Raw genomic sequence first — 5769 nt, forward strand, 5'->3', positions numbered from 1 at the left:
CACGCGCTGTCCCCCCAACCCCCCACCCCTCCGCATACTAACCCCTAACTCGCCAAACACCCCTTCATCCCCCCAATGTTCCCTCCTGCAGCCCCCCCAACCCCCCCATCTATATTAGCTGGGTCCTACAGCTGCTCCCCCCGACTGTCCCCCAAGTCTCCTGCCCCACCCCCACCCTTGCCCCATGTCAGGGCTCCCCCAGCAGCCCACGACCCCCCCCCTTCCCTGAGGCCTCAGCGGGAAGCTGCATCAACAAGTGGGGGGCTGCTCAGAGCCCCCCCCAACAACCTGCATGGCCACCGCGCGCAGCCCTCCGGGCCCGACCCGTGTGTGAACCGTCCAATAAAGGAATTAAAGACGCAGACTCTGCCTTGGCATGGGGGACTGTGGGTCGGGAGTGAGGGGCACCGGCAGAGCTGTGGGGGCAGGGGCTCAAGGCCGGGTTCATAGAATCACAGAATATCAGGGCTGGAAGGGACCTCAGGAGGTATCTAGTCCAACCCCCTGCTCAAAGCAGGACCAATCCCCAGACAGATTTTTGCCCCAGATCCCTAAGTGGCCCCCTCAAGGATTGAACTCACAACCCTGGGTTTAGCAGGCCAATGCTCAAACCACTGAGCTATCCCTCCCCCCAGGGTTACCTGGAGGGAGGCGACGCTGGGCCCAGGCAGGATCCATTCTCGGATAAACGCTTCGATCTGCTGGTGACCTTCGCAGTGGCCCTCAGGGCGGCGCTGCGTCCCCGGCCGAGTCCCGTCCCGATCCCCCTTCGACACCCACCCGCAGCTCCCAGCCCGTCCCCGTCCCGCGCCCTCCGCCTCCCACCGGGGCATCGGGAACAAACGGGAACTTGCGCCCGACGGCCCGGTCACATCAAGGGCCGCGTCCCGCCCTCGCACTCGGAGCAGGGTCGCCAACCGAACACCCTAGCCCCGCCCCTGCCCCGAGGCCCCGCCCCTGCCCCTTCTATGAGGCCCCACCCCCACTCACTGCAGCCCCCCTCCCTCTGTCACTTGCTCTTCCCCACTCTCAGTCACTTTCATTGGGCTGGGTGCAGGGGGGTGCGGGCTTTGGGGTGGGACCGGGGCTCAGGGGTTTGGGGTGTGGGAGGGGGCTCAGGGCTGGGGCAGGGGGTTGAGGTGCAGGGGGGTGCGGGCTCTGGGGTAGGACCGGGGCTGAGGGGTTTGGGAGGGGGCTCAGGGCTGGGGCAGGGGGTTGGGATGTGGGCTCTGGGAGGGAGCAGGAGGTTTAGGGTGGGGGCTTCGGCCAGGCGGCACTTACCCCAGGCAGCTCCCAGTCGGCGGCTCCGCGGGGCCCCGGGGCTAAGCCAGGCTCCACTCCGCGCTGCTCCCCGAATCACCCGGCACGTCCGGCCCCTAGGCGGAGGCGCGGCCAGGGGGCTCTGCGTCCGCAGGGGCAGACGGTGCCGACCGGAGCCGCCGGGCTCCCTTTTCAACCGGGCGGAAAACCGCCTGCCGGGCAGCCCTCACTCGGGGCCAGGGAGGCAGCCGCATTTGGGGCCCATTTCCCGGCACCCGCCCCCTGGATTTCCTGCTGCTCCTCGCTCGGCTCAGGTTACACCAGGCCAGCCACGCGGCGAAAGTGCACAGAGCCCCGGTCCCGTCTCTCCCCGCCCCTTCCCACACGCGGCTCCGCTGGCCGCCGACGGAGACGGACGCTGCCCTGGGACGGCCCATGTGTCAGTGGCCCTATACTGCCGGGGACTCGCCCTGCCCTGACCTGCAGAATGCGACTTGAGAACTCCCGTCTCCGCCGACACGCCGGGCATGGCACGGAAGCCACCACAGGAAGCTGCCGTGGTCCCGCCCTGGCTGGGAGCCTGCTCCATGGCCAGGAAAGTGCCTCTCGGCCCCACGTCCTCCAGGCTTCCAGTTCTAGCCCCACAACCCGGCCGGCCGCTCCCTGCGCCGGCTTCTCTCGCCGCAGGAACCACGAACCGCGCTGAGATCAGCTGCAGAGCAGCTCCCCTGACCTCCCGCCCGCAGGCCAACAGCCCCCACCCAGCTCTGTTACAGACCCTGATTCCTGGGGCCAGGGGGAGCCCAGGGCCGGGCTAGCAGGGGCTGCGGGTCGGGAGTGAGGGGCACCGGCAGAGCTGGGGGGGGCAGGGCTGGGCTAGCAGGGGCTGCGGGTCGGGAGTGAGGGGCACCGGCAGAGCTGGGGGGGGCAGGGCTGGGCTAGCAGGGGCTGCGGGTCGGGAGTGAGGAGCACCGGCAGAGCTGGGGGGGGCAGGGCTGGGCTAGCGGGGGCTGCGGGTCAGGAGTGAGGGGCACCGGCAGAGCTGGGGGGGGCAGGGCCGGGCTAGCAGGGGGCTGCGGGTCGGGAGTGAGGGGCACCGGCAGAGCTGGGGGGGACAGGACTGGGCTAGCAGGGGGCTGCGGGTCGGGAGTGAGGAGCATGTGTGGGGCGGGGGCCGGGCCTGCAGTTCCCCTAGTGGCCACCAGGGGGCTCCGATCCGGCAGCGCGGGGGCCACGGTCACGGGTGGGCGGCTCCCGGGGTGGGGCGGGACGGGACGGGACACGCAGCACCCCCATGCTGGCGGGGCGGAGCAGGGACCCGGCGGGATCCCGGTATTTGGGGGGCCGGGGGGCAGGTCTAGCTGCCCCCCCCCCCAGCCTGCAGTCAGTGGGTCGGGAGGTGGGAATGGGCTGGGGGGCAGGTGTTTGGGGGGGTGTCTGTGGGGTGTGATTTTGGAGGGTCTCTATGGGGCAGTTTGGGGTCCAGGACGCTTTGGGGGTCCCCAGTTCTGGGGGGTTCTGTTCCAGGGGGGCGTATGGGGGCTCAGACTCCCCTCTTCTCCCCACAGCCTCACCAACGGCAGCCTCCTCGGCCAGGACCCCCCACACAGCCGCTCAGCCCCACACCCGTGCTGCCCTGCAAAACTTATGGGGCTGAGCCCCATTTTGGGGGGGCCCACCTGGGAAGGCGGGGTCGATCCCCATTTTTGCAGGGGGGTCCCCATCTCCCAACCCTGGCCGCTTCCCGTGTTGCCTGGGGGGCTGGACTCTGCCAGGTTATTGCCTTACTGGTATGATTTTCCTTGGGGGGGGCCCCCGTTGTCCCTGCCCCCGACCTCTGCCACTCAGCGACTGTTTTGAAAGGGTTAATAAAGCAGGAACTGACTTGTCAACTCTCGTCCTTATGTACGGGGGGGGCAGCCCCCCAAATCCTCCATGGGGTTCTGGAGCCCCCCACGGGAGCCCCACAGCTCCCCCCCAGATGCTCCCACCCCCTGTTCAGCCTTTGGGGCAGGGGGGTGGAGGCCCATCAAACTCATGTCACCCAGGGACTTGACACCCCCCCCCCCCGCTCTCCCCAGGGGCTTATCCCAGACCCCGTTTCTGGGCAGCAGAGTAACCCCGGAGGTCTCCCCGCTGCACGGACCCCGCCCAACTGAGATCAGCCCCCCACCCCACTCCCCATGGTGCCGGGTGCTGCATGGACCCAGGGCGACGCCCTCCCGGCCCTCACAGCCCGACAGACGCAGGCTGGCTGACCCCAGGCCGCAGGGACTCCCCCAAACACTCCATGAGGTCGGGGGCAGAACTAGGAGCCCCAGGCCCAGAAGCAGGAAACGAGCCCAGGGCTGAGCTGGGGGGGCTGCGGGTCGGGAGTGAGGGGCCCCGGCAGAGCTGGGGGGGGCAGGGCCGGGCTAGCAGGGGGCTGTGGGTCGGGAGTGAGGGGCACCGGCAGAGCTGGAGGGGGGCAGGGCTGGGCTAGCAGGGGGCTGCGGGTCGGGAGTGAGGGGCACCGGCAGAGCGGGGGGGGGGGGGGCAGGGCTGGGCTAGCAGGGGCTGCGGGTCGGGAGTGAGGGGCACCGGCAGGGCTGGGGGGGGGGGCAGGGCTGAGCTGCGGGGGGCTGCAGGTCGGGAGTGAGGGGCACCGGCAGAGCTGGGGGGGGGCAGGGCCAGGCTAGCAGGGGGCTGCAGGTCGGGAGTGAGGGGCACCGGCAGAGCTGGGGGGGGGCAGGGCCAGGCTAGCAGGGGCTGTGGGTCGGGAGTGAGGGGCACCAGCGGAGCTGGGAGGGCAGGGCTGGGCTGGCAGGGGCTGCGGGTCGGGAGTGAGGGGCACCGGCAGAGCTGGGGGGGGCAGGGCTGGGCTGGCAGGGGCTGCGGGTCGGGAGTGAGGGGCACTGGCAGAGCTGGGGGGGGCAGGGCTGGGCTAGCGGGGGCTGCGGGTCAGGAGTGAGGGGCACCGGCAGGGCTGGGGGGGGCAGGGCTGAGCTGGGGGGGGCTGCGGGTCGGAAGTGAGGGGCACCGGCAGAGCTGGGGGGGGCAGGGCCGGGCTAGCAGGGGCTGCGGGTCCGGAGTGAGGGGCACCGGCAGGGCTGGGGGGGGGCAGGGGCTGAGCTGGGGGGGGCTGCGGGTCGGGAGTGAGGGGCACCGGCAGAGCTGGGGGGGCAGGGCTGAGCTGGGGGGGGCTGTGGGTCGGGAGTGAGGGGCACCGGCAGGGCTGGGAGGGGCTGCAGGTTGGCTCCCAGCTCAGGTCATTGAGGGGTTGGGTTATGGCTGCCCTTTGACCTTTGCTGATTGGGAGACTCAAGATAATTGATTGACACTTCAGTATTCACCACTGGGGCAGAGCGGGGGGGCTGGGAGCCAGGACTCCTGGGTTCTCTCCCCGGCTCTGGGAGGGGAGTGGGGGTTGGTGGGTTAGAGCAGGGGGGGCTGGGAGCCAGGACTCCTGGGTTCTCTCCCCGGCTCTGGGAGGGGAGTGGGGGCTGGTGGGTTAGAGCGGGGGGCGGGGAGCCAGGACTCCTGGGTTCTCTCACTGGCTCTGGGAGGGCAGTGGGGGCTGGTGGTTAGAGCAGGGGGGGCTGGGAGCCAGGACTCCTGGGTTCTCTCCCTGGCTCTGGGAGGGGAGTGGGGGCTGGTGGTTAGAGCAGGGGGGGCTGGGAGCCAGGACTCCTGGGTTCTCTCCCCAGCTCTGGGAGGGGGGTTGGAGCCGGGGGGCAGGAACCAGGACTCCTGGGTTCTCTCCATGCCCTCCCCCCGCATACTGCCTGTCCCCTTTAATCTCACAAACCCATTTACTGATAACCCTCCAACTGCCCCCAAGATCCTGCTCCGGGGGGGGGGGGGGCATTACCCAGCCAGCTGCTCCCCAGCCCTGCCCCATGGATATTGGGGGGGGGGCAGGCTCTGTTCCTGGGGGTTGGGAAGGGGCTGGCCTGTGATTTCCTGTGCGGGGGGGGGGTTGTCCCTTAGCTCCCCCTCCCCATCTGCACGCCCCCCACCCCTGTGGGAGCTGAGCACAGTGTGAGGATGGGGGGGTCCCCGTCCCCACAGCAAGGGGGGGGGGCACGCCGGGCCCTGGGTAAATCCGGCTGCGGGTCGGCACCAGCAGATTCGAGCGTGCGAAGCCGCAGCGGCTGAGCGAGTCCGAGTGTGAACAGCACAAATCAGCCCCTTCCCTCCCTCCCCCCGGCCCCCCCAGGGCTCCCCGGGAGTTGGGGGGCGGGGGCCCCCCAGGGGCAGTGGGGAGGCTGGAGGCCGTGCCGTGGGGGGTCCCAGCGGGGCAGGGGGGGCCGTGGGGCACGGGAGACAAAGCGCCCGTGCCTGCCAAGTGGCTCAGAGTTGGCACCGTGACAAAGTCAGCCGGGGACGTCCGTGTTGGCGCGGGCCGGAGCCCTGGAAAAGGGAATTTTTCCCCGGCCCCCCGCCGGGCCGATCGCCCCCAAACTTCACACCCGCCCAGGGGGGGGCTGGGGCCGCGCCCGGGAATTTTGGCGGATTTTTCCCGCCCGC

The sequence above is a fragment of the Emys orbicularis genome, chromosome 15 (assembly GCF_028017835.1).
Source record: "Emys orbicularis isolate rEmyOrb1 chromosome 15, rEmyOrb1.hap1, whole genome shotgun sequence".
NCBI classification, from domain to species: domain Eukaryota; kingdom Metazoa; phylum Chordata; order Testudines; family Emydidae; genus Emys; species Emys orbicularis.